The sequence below is a fragment of the Hibiscus syriacus genome, unplaced genomic scaffold (assembly GCF_006381635.1).
Source record: "Hibiscus syriacus cultivar Baekdansim isolate YM2019G1 unplaced genomic scaffold, ASM638163v2 tig00111311_pilon, whole genome shotgun sequence".
NCBI classification, from domain to species: Eukaryota; Viridiplantae; Streptophyta; class Magnoliopsida; order Malvales; family Malvaceae; genus Hibiscus; species Hibiscus syriacus.
Window position 1 is genome coordinate 2202476 of NW_024063054.1, and position 11792 is coordinate 2214267.

The window sequence follows — 11792 nt, forward strand, 5'->3', positions numbered from 1 at the left end:
TCAAATACATCTTACAGGCCTGAGATCAGTTAAAACAAATATACATATATGTATATGTGACCAGTTTCAACTTCCATTAGAATTTAGAAGAATTACAAGTCATTACAGTTCTCTCTGCTTTGTTGCTATTTTGGAACCTTTCTACTCGTTATCTTAACTTAAAATATTGAGATTCTCTTAGAAAACCAAGTTTCCTGGACAGCTACTGCTCAACAAAATCCAGCCCAATATTGGCATGACAATGGCAGCTAACATGTTTTAGATAAAATGTTCATGAAATCAATGGCAAAAACAAGAAAAAGAAGAGCTCAAAGTTTGCCTACTTTGTTACTAACGAAAGACAATGGGAGTTCCATCCAAAAACTCCCCACGTCGAAACCAATGATCCATGCTTGATTCTTATATTAGATTCTTTTCTGGCATCAGGAGAACCACGTTTAAGCAACTGAGTCTGAATCAATCATGGGATTCCAAGGAGATGAGGAAGCAGCTGCAGCTGCCAAAGCACCTACAGCATCTCCTTTTAGGTACAACTCACCCCTGGTCCACGTTAGCTTAATAGGTCTAATATGCTTCTGTTGTCCTGACATGTACAACGCCCTTTTCGGAATGGGAGGTGGTGTTGGAAATTAAAACGAGAACGAATAATTTTCTTATAACTAAATTAGTGAGAATACGAAATAAAAGCAGAAAAATAATACCCGAAATTGATAAGGGAGTTCAACCAATTATGTCTACGTCTCCGGGCTGCTGCAAATCTTTTACTAAAGAGAGAAAATTTACAGGTGTTTACAAAACACTTACTACTTACAAGAAAACTCTCTAGTATTGGGAGAAAGAAATGATTTGGGATGATTTTGAAGCTAAATGGGTTAGGGTATTTATAGTTGAAGCTTAAGGACTAATTTTGTAAATACCCTAAAGTGTGCAGGGACTAAAATGTAATTAAGCCAATACCATTTTCAACAAAATATTAATTGCACCGAATTCGGTGCATCCACCGAATTCGTAACTCCTAATTCTGACTTGGCGCATCCTATTTTTTACTTTTAACAATCTCCCACTTGAAGACTGATTTTAATTTCTTCACACCTCGATCAATGCATCAACATTTCTGGTCTTGTTATTCTAGCATGCCAACTGAAGCTGAACACAACTTTAGTTTGTCCGTAGTCACAGTCTTTGTTAACATGTCTGCCGGATTTTGAGCTCCACTAATCTTTTCAAGTTTTAAAATCCCATATTCCAGAAGAGACCGGATAAAATGATATCGCAATTGTATGTGCTTCATCTTGGAATGAAAAGAGAGATTCTTCGCTAGATGGATAGTACTTTGACTATCGCAATACAATACATTGTTTTCTTGTTTCTTGCCTAATTCTTCCAAGAAACTTTGGAGCCAAATCATCTCCTTGATGGCTTCCGTAACAGCGACATATTCTGCTTCAGTTGTGGAGAGAGCAACTATCTTCTGTAGTTGAGAAACCCAACTCACTACAGTACCTCCTAGAGTATAGACATACCCTGTAGTGCTCCTTATGATGTCAACATTTCCGGCTAAGTCAGCATCTACATAGCCTGTTAGTATCGTATCTCACCTTTGAAACAAAGTGCTTTGTTTGTGATACCCCGCAGATATCTAAGGATCCATTTGACTGTTTCCCATTGTACATTACCTGGATTATTCATATGCCTGCTAACAACTCCCACTGCATGAGCAATATCTGGTCTAGTACAAACCATGGCATACATCAGACTTCCAATTGCTGAGGCATACACCACCTTCACCACGTGTGCACGTTCTTCCTCCGTCTTTGGTGACTGTTCTTTGGAGAGTCTAAAATGAACACATAAAGGTGTACTTACTGCTTTAGCATCTTGCATATTGAACATGGAGAGTACTTTATTGGTGTACTCAGCTTGTGATAACATCAAAGTCCCCGACTTTGTGTCTCTCTTAATCCTCATCCCAAGAATCTACTTTGCAGCACCCAAATCCTTCATAGCAAACTGCTTCGACAATTTTTGCTTCAAGTTTATAATCTCTTGCATGTTTGAACCTGCAACGAGCATGTCATCAACGTACAACAATAAAAAAGCAGTTGTCGAACTTCTTGATGTAGCAACAATGATCTGCTTGGCATATGGTAAAACCACTGCTACTCATGAAACTATTGAACTTATTGTACCATTGTCTAGGAGCTTGTTTTAAACCATACAAGCTCTTCTTCAACCTCCATACCAGGTTTTTCTTGTCTGCCTTTATGAAGCCTTCTGGCTACCTCATATAGATTTCTTCCTCCAAATCACCATGAAGGAAAGCTGTCTTTACATCTAACTGCTCAAGATGTAGATTCTCTGCAGCTACAATTTTCAACACCAATCTGATTGTAGACAGTTTCACGACTGGAGAGAAAATTTCATTGTAGTCAATACCATCTTTTTGATGAAAACCTTTGACAACCAATCTTGTTTTGTAGCGTTTTCTCCCATTGTGCTCTTCTTTGATCCTGTAAATCCACTTGTTATGGAGTGCTTTCTTGCCTGGTGGTAATTCAGCTAATTCCGAAGTCTGATTTGACATAAGCGATTCCATCTCATCTTTCATTGAAGACTCTCACTTGACTGAATCCTCCACCTGCATTGCTTCATCATAGCACTCTGGTTCACCATTGTCAGTAAGCAATAAGTAGTGTAAAGAAGGCGAATAGCGCTAGGTTGGTTTAGGAATTCTGGATGAGCGTCTTAGTTCTGGTGTGCCTGGTTCTTTTTGAATTGCTTCAGGACTGATCTGAACATCATTTCCAGAAATCTCCTCGAACTCAACAAATTCATTTATTTCAGCTTCGGTATTAGAGCTACTTGATTCTATGGTTGACCTATCTTTGTACATCACATTCTCATTAAAAATGACATCTCTACTTCTGATGATCTTTCGATTTTAGTAGTCCCAAAACCGATAACTGAACTCATCACCACCATAACCAACAAAGACACATTTGTTGGACTTGGCATCAAGTTTACTTCTTTCAGCATAATTTATGCGTACATAAGAAATACAACCAAACATTCTTAAGTGTGAAAGGTTTATTTCTTTTCTGCTCCAAACTTTCTCTGGTATTCTACCATCCAAAGGAACTGAGGTCCCATGGTTGATCAGGTAAGCTGTAGTGTAGATAGCTTCAGCCCATAGTAATTTGGGCAAGCCGGCATGTATCCTCATGCTTCTGGCACGTTCATTCAGAGTTCTGTTCATGCGTTCTGCTACGCCATTCTGCTGCGGTGTCATGGGAACTGTTGTCTCTATCTTGATCCCATTATTTGTGCAAAAATCTCTGAATCTACTGTTTCCGTACTCTCTTCCATTATCAGACCTCAACCGTTTGACTTTCAAACCAGTCTCATTTTCCACCATGACCTTCCATTTTCTGAAGGTATCAAAGACTTTTGATTTCTTCTTCAGAAAATAAACCCACACCTTCCTTGTAGAATCATCGATAAAGGTGACATAATATAGTGAGCCTACAAAAGATGGAACAAGAGATGGTCCCCATACATCAGTATGAACCAACTCTAAATTTTCTGCCTTGGGTGTCTTGCCAATCTTTGCAAAGCTGACTTTCTTTTGTTTTCCATATATGCAATCTTCACATAGTCCGACATATATATTCTTTAGATCCGACAGTTTCCCTTTTGACAAAAGTGTCTTCATCCATTTCTCGCTCATATGGCCAAGCCTTTGGTGCCATAGGTTTGATTTTCCATCAGCATCTGCTACTGCAATGATATTCTCTAAATTTGAGGTTATATAGAGAGTATCAGTCTTCTTACCACGAGCAATGACGAGTGCTCATTTGGTAATCTTCCATTCACAACCTGAAAAGGTAGTAGCATATCATTCTTCATCAAGATGACCTACAAAAATCAAATTTCTTTTTAGGCCAGGAATATGTCTCACTCATTTCAGCTTCCAGATGGTCTGGTTAGTAATTTTAATCGGATGTCTCCTTTTTCGACGATCTTCAAGGTTTCATCATCAGCTAGATGAACCTTCCTAAAATCACCACTAACATAGTTCTCCATGATTTCTTGGCATGGAGTGGAGTGAAAAGATGCCCCTGAATCCAAGATCCATGATTCATGATTCAATCAGACTATTGACGCTTAAAATCATGACATCACCTGTCTCTTCTGTCATGCTGGTAGATTCCTGTGCGCCGATATATTTCTTTGGTGCTCGGCAATCTCTTTTAAAGTGACCCTTCTTGCAACAATTATAACAGGTAAAATCTTTTTTTCCGTTCTTGATTTTCCCCTTCTGGATTTCGATCTGCCACAATTTGAATTTCTTTCTGAAGTTCTCCCTCTAGACTCTGTGTGCAAGGCTGAGGAGCTTGATGCTTCACCCGATTCTCTCCGTCAAATTTCTTCACTCAATACCAGATCCTGAACATCGTCGAATTTTAATTTGTTGTTTCCCGACGAGCTGCTGACTGCTGTAACAATAGCATTCCAACTGTCTGATAGAGATTATAAGAGAATTAAAGCTCAGACTTCATCATCGAATTCAATTTCCACGGAACTCAACTAGGTTGTGATTATGTTGAGTTCATTTAGGTGTTGAGCCACTGATGCCCCTTCCGCCATCCGCAAATTGAATAATCGCCTCATCAAGTGAACTTTGTTTGAGGCCGATGGCTTCTCATACATACTGGAGAGAGCCGCCATAAGACTCGCTGTGATCTTTTCCTTTACTATGTTGAAAGTAATATTGCAGGATAACGTCAGTCGGATAACTCCGAGGGCTTCTCTGTCGAGAAGAGTCCAGTCTTCATTCTTCATGCCCTCTGGTTACTTTCCTGAGAGAGGTTGATAAAGATTTTTCTAGTACAGAAAATCTTCAATATGCATCTTCCAAAAGCCAAAGTCCGCACCATCGAACTTCTCAATTTTCACATTCCCTTCGTCTGCAGCCATCGCTCACACTCTAATCTGGCTTCTTTTAGATCGTTTCTGACAATTTCTGTGAATCACCGTGTATTAGAGCACGTCCGTCGACAAACTCGTATCACCGACCAAATTTGACTATTTACAAAATTCACTATTAACTATTCACATGAATAGTAACATCACAAAAAAATTGACAAAATTCACAACCAAAAGCTCTGATGCCAGTTGTTGGGAAATGAACGAGAACGAGTAATTTTCCTATAACCAGATTAGTGAGAATTCGAAATAAAAGCGGAAAAATAATACCTGAAATTGATAACAGAGTTCAGCCAATTATGCCTACGTCTCCAGACTGCTGCAGATCTTTTACTAAAGAAAGAAAATTTACAGGTGTTTACAAAACACTCACTACCCACAAGAAAACTCTCTAGTATTGGGAGAAAGAAATGATTTGGGATGATTTTGAAGCTAAATGGGTTAGGGTATTTATAGTTGAAGCTTAAGGACTAATCTTATAAATACCCTAAAGTGTGCAGGGACTAAAATATAATTAAGCCAATACCATTTTCAACAAAATATTAATTGCACTGAATTCGGTGCCCAATCCATCGAATTTGTGCCTCCTAATTCTGACTTAGCGCCTCCCATTTCTGACTTTTAACAAGGTGGTGGCCAAGTTGATACTACGACTGTAAATAATGCTAACACTGCTTTGTACACGACCTTCGAGATCTTCGAAATCCTTAGTGGTGGTGTTTACAACATCTTTGGACCTAAGATTACCCTTGCCATGGGCTGCTCCACTTATTCCTTTATGCTGGCTCATTCCTCTACTACAATCTCTACCAAGACCAGACTTTTGCTATCATTGCCGGTGCTGTTCTCGGCACCGGTGCAGGCATTCTTTGGATAGGACAAGGTGCTATCATGACTTCCTATTCCACTTCTGGTCGTAAAGGCACTTACATTTCTTTCTTCTGGACAATTTTCAAGTTGGGTGGCGTCATGGGTGGACTAATACCTTTCATCATGAACTACCACCGGGAAGACTCAGAAACCGTCAACGACGGGACATATATGGCTTTCATGTGTATCGTATCAGTTGTTCCCTCATCTCATTAGCAATTCTCACCCCTGATCGGGTTGTCAGTGACGATGGTACTCGTTGTACCAACATCAAATACTCGAATGTTGCCACTGAGGCCTCCGAGATCCTTAAGCTCTTTCGTAACTGGAATCTGCTTGTGCTAGCAACTTCTTCTACACCTACCAATTCAACAATGTCAACGGATTGATGTTTAATATGAGAACAAGAGGTTTGAACAATGTGTTCTATTGTGGATCTCAAATGATTGATTCAGTCGGAATCGGATACATTTTATACTTCAGTTTCAAGAGCAGAAGAACAAGAGGCTTGGTTGGGGTAGGAATTGTCACCATGTTGGGGACCGTAATTTGGGTCGGTGGCCTTGCCAACCAGTTGAATTACTCTTTCGACAAGCCTCCCAAGCGGCTGGACTTCAAAAGATCCGGCACCGATTTCGCCAAACCGTTCGTATTGTACTTTTGCTACGGTTTATTGGATGCCATGTTTCAAAGTCTGGTTTATTGGACGATTGGAACATTAGCTGATAACTCAGAGGTCCTCAGCAGGTAATGGCTATTATATATGCACATACACCGGCACATAAAATACTTAAATAAGGCCGTCCCACCAGTCTCTCGATTCATTCCTCTTGATACGTAAAGTCCATGATCACATGAATTCATTAACTTGCAGATATGTAGGTTTCTATAAGGGAGTGCAGAGTGCAGGAGCAGTAGTTTCCTAGCAAGTTGACAAGAAAAAGGTTCCGTTGCTGAACTAGCTGATTGTGAATTGGAGGCTGACCACTTTGAGTTATCCGTTGGTGGCGCTCCTCGTTTACAAGGCGGTAAAGGATACCGATAGCAGTAAACCAGCTGCAACTAATGATGACACTGCTTCCATGAAAGATGGTTACAAAGACTAGAAAACTCTACCACCGCAGAGAAGGATGGTTAAGTACTTTGGCATTATTCCTTTGTCGAATACTTGAATAAATTTGATCATTCATGTATTCGTATTAAATTTGAGTTTTTCTTAATGTTACAATCATGCCTAATACATTGTGTTGTATACAATTTTATACTTCAACTTTTATATGTTCAGTGCATAAAATAATTATAATAAAAATATAAAAATTGTTTTGTTTTTAAAATTTTGAAAAATCTAAAGTGCAAAACTCTTTTGATCTTGAAAACACATATATTCTAAAGTGACATCAAAACCCAATAAATTTTTTAATTACCCACAAAATCGATTTCCTTTTTTTTAGATTGAGAGAAATTCATATTTGTGTCATGATAGATTTATATCTTAATAAATAAAATAATTAACTTATACTGATATAAATATATATTCGTAATACAATAAATGAAAGAAATAATTTATATTTGTATAAATAAAAATTGATATTCCAGTGAAAGAAATAATTTACAATGATGAATTTCAAATTTTTTATGTAATTAATATATTTGTTTGTAAAATTTAATTTGAAAATATAAATTAAATTTTAAATCTTAAAATTATATACAATTAGAATTACTAAAAAATTAACATAAAATAAAAAATAAAAAATAAAAAATTATACTTAACATAAATACTATAAAAATATATTATTTTATAATTATAAATTTATACATGTATAATTATTTAATTTAATTTATTTTTTATTTTTATTTTTTGAATGAGGAAAGAGGCTAAAGCCTTGAACTAAAACATGAGTCTTGATAAAGGAAGGACTCGGGATGTCTCTTTCCAGCAGAGGAATAATAGCAGTAGCCAGTAGGGGCATCAGGGAAAACTTAGAAGTATGTAGTTCATGGAGGGTTCCATCTTAGTAATACTATCAGCAACCATATTGCCTTCACGGGGGATCCAGATAAACTCATTCATCCAGCAACGATTACGAATCGAGTAGATGACTCGGACAATTGGAAAAACAACATTTGCAGCATTAGAGTCATTTAGGAGATGGATTGCTTGAAGGTTATCCTACTGAATCTGAAGAAATTTGAAACCTTGGTTTCAAGCTACTTGCAGGCCATAGTAGATTTCCTAAAGCTCAGCAAGAATGGGTGAAACGATACCAATTTGCTTAGTGAAACCAGTTAGCCAATCACCTTCTTTATTGCGAATCACTCCTCCTGAAGAACTGAGACCGATGTTTACATCAACTGTGGCATTAGTATTCAAGCAAACCCAAGAGTCGAGAGGTGGATTCCACATAATATTAGTGCAACATCAGGTTGAAGGAACGTCGGAGCTCAAATTGGTTTCAGCAACGTGTGAAGTTCAAGAGAAGCTCTGGTAGAGAAAATCTTCCATCTGTAAACAATGGTCAGAAAACAAAAAAAGAATTCATGCTTTTCCAGATATACCATAAGAGAATGGGGAAAAGTAAACCACACGAGGACATATTTGAGGACTTTATTAGTGCATCCGAGATTGTGTTGGATCCAATCAGGAAGGTCCCAAGAGAAAAAATATTGGAGTCGTGTGAGTGGCAGAGTTCTTTTCCAGAAAGTCAAAACCATTTAGCAGTCCCGTAGGACATGGATAGTTAACTCTGGATGGGAGTTGCAGAGACGGTACATCAGATTTGAAGTCAGGCCACAGCGAACACGTTCAAGGTTTGTCATGAGACAATTTCGAAGGACGATCTAAAGAAAAAAAAGGATCCGCTGAGGAATTCTAACACTCCAAACTCTCTTCCATAAAGGATCAATTTCATCCCAGTTAACACCTGTCAAATGATTAAAAGCCGAGCTAATCTGAAAATTGTGAACAGGATCCCATTTCCAAACACATCTGTCCTCATCACTTTCATTTGATGGTGGAACAATGCCTAGAATACGAGGAATGACATTTGCAAGAAATAAAGTGTGAAGAACTTCAATATCCCAGTTACCATTTACATCAAGGATACTGTCAAAGTCAATGTGGGCATTAGCAGCGTGAGAGTGGGCATGTAATCGCGAAATGGGCCTAGGGATGGTATCCAAACATCATTTAAAATATGGAAGTTTCGCCAATTGCCAGGGAGCCAAATTAATTGTTACGAAATTGTTCCCAAGAGTTGGATAACAAGGGATATCTTACTCCCCCCTCTGAGGAAGAACCCCAAATTAACTGTTTGGTAATTTTGCCGATCTCATTATAGATGCCAATCATGAGACGAGTAGTCTACATAAAGTAAATTGGGATTGCCGCCAAAATGGCTATAGCAAGGGTGATCTTGCCTGCAAAGGAAAGTGATTTGGCGGTCAACCCATTAAGTCTTGCTTTCATCTAATCCAAAATAAAATCAAAGTCTGAATAACGAAGTTTTCCATAGAGGACCGGAACACCCAAATATTTTCCAAACGAATCAACTTGCAGGAAGCCCAGAAAGGAGCAAATAGATTGTTTATTAAAGCATCCGTATTTGGAGAGAAATAAATGCTTGTTTTCCTAGAATTAACTTTGTGACCTTAGGAGGCACCAAAATCAGCCAATGTAGAGGCAATAAGATGAGCTTGGGTCAAGTCGGCTTTACTATAAATAATAAGGTCATATGCAAAAAACAAGTGAGACAGAGGCGTACTATTCCTAGCAAAAAAAAAAGGGCGACCAAGCACAGAGGTGACCAGGTTATTTATACGTTGTTCAAGACGTTACATAACGGGAACAAAGATGTACGAAGAGGATCGCCCTGCGGATACCTTTTTCGGCCTGAAGGAGTCCGTAAATGAACCATTCCACTGAATCTGTTTGATGGAAGAAGAGACGCGGTGCATAATAATCTGAATAGGGGAGTTAGGGAGACCAACGTTAAAAAGAGTATCTCGGATTAAGTGCCATTAAACTCTATCGAAAGCCTTTTCAAGATCGATTTTGATAGCCATCCACACCTGCTTTGTTTTTTTACTATGAATGGAATGTAAAATTTTCTGATTGAGAATGATATTCTAGTGACCGATTTTCTCAAAATGAAACTAGTTTGAGTCATATGGATAAGACGAGGCATGATCGGCATGAGCCATCTTACAATAATTTTGGTGATGAGTTTGTACAAGAGCAAAGACTGATAGGGAAAAAGTCCATCATGATTTCGAAAGTCACAACCTTCGGGATAAAAACAAGCGTGGTTCGATAGAGCTAGGCTTCAATGGGATTGCCTTGAAAAACCAAAGAAACCAAACGACAAACATCAGATCCCATGGTATGCCATTGTCGTTACTTTACAGGATGGTTATCCCTCGAAGACTTTGACAGAATGGCCTATGATCTGAACAAACACGAAGCAGATGGACCACAACTGTTTTCGGAAATTCTTCGTCCCAAAAAGAGTTACAATAGAAGCGTTCTAGTTTGGCATAAAGTAAACCCCGTTTCCAAGTGAATTCAGGCCCTTGAAAACCAAGATCACGTCGGCTAAAATCAAACACAAAATTTTGAAAGGTTTTACTAGGCCGAGAGGATTTAACACAATCCTTACGGTTTGAAGAATGGAGCGTGGCATTAAAATCACCGAATAAAACCCGTGGATCATGAACGCTGCTTGCAAGAGTAGGGAGGTGGTTCCAAAGGGCCTTCTGCTTAACACTATGGGGACTTAAATAAGTGTAGCGAGGGAAGCCATACCGGTACGAGAACATCGCATCCGAAAATGAATAAATTCAAAGTGATTCACCAAGACATCAACTTGGACACAGTTAAACCTGTTAAAAGTTAGTTTTAAAGTTTGGCAACCAACTTTGAAAAATGTTTTTCAAAGTTTGGTAAATGTTTCTTTGAAAAATGTTTTTCAAAGTTTGGTAGATGTTTGTTGAAAATAGGAATGAGTAAATTTGCTTTAGTCATTGCACTTTAGGGTATTTTCAAAGATTAGTCCATAAGTTTCAACTATAAATACCCTAGCTCATTTAGCTTCAAAATCATCCCAAATCTCAAATCATTTCTTTCTCCCAATACTAGAGAGTTTCTTGTGAGTAGTGAGTGTTTTATAAACACCTGTAAATTTTCTCTCTTAGTAAAAGATCTGCAGCAGTCCGGAGACGTAAGCACAATTGGCTGAACTCCGTTATCAATTTTCAGGTATTATTTTTCCGTTTTTATTTCGCATTCTTACTAATTTGGTTATAGAGAAATTACTTGTTTACTCGTTTATTTCCCAACAACTGGTAATCAGAGCTTTTGGTTGTGAATTTTGTCAATTTTTGCGAGGTTACTATTCACATGAATAGTAAATTTTGTGAATAGTGAAATTTTGTCGACGATACGAATTTGTCGACGGTGGTGTTATAATACACAGCGGTTCGCGAAAATTGTCAGAACGATCCAAAGAAGCCATATTCGAGTGGGAACGATGGCTGCAGACGAAGGGAAGGTGAAAATTGAAAAGTTTGATGGTGCGGACTTTGGCTTTTGGAAGATGCAGATTGAAGATTTTCTGTACCAGAAAAATTTATATCAACCCATCTCAAGAAAACAACCAGAGGGCATGAAGAATGAAGACTGGGCTCTTCTCGACAGACAAGCCCTCGGAGTTATTCGATTGACGTTATCCCGCAATGTTGCTTTCAACATAGCAAAGGAAAAGACCACGACAGGTCTTATGGCGGCTCTCTCCAGTATGTATGAGAAGCCGTCGACCTCAAACAAAGTTCATTTGATGAGATGATTATTCAATTTGCGGATGACGGAAGGGGCATCGATAGCACAACACCTAAATGAACTCAACACAATCACAACCCAGTTGAGTTCAGTGGAAATTGAA

At 38.3% G+C, this 11792-nt stretch overlaps 1 pseudogene; it reads left to right on the forward strand.

Moving 5' to 3' along the window:
- Positions 1-462: 462 nt before the first annotated feature.
- LOC120158448 lies at positions 463-6962 on the forward strand (annotated as a pseudogene).
- The last annotated feature ends 4830 nt before the right edge of the window (positions 6963-11792 follow it).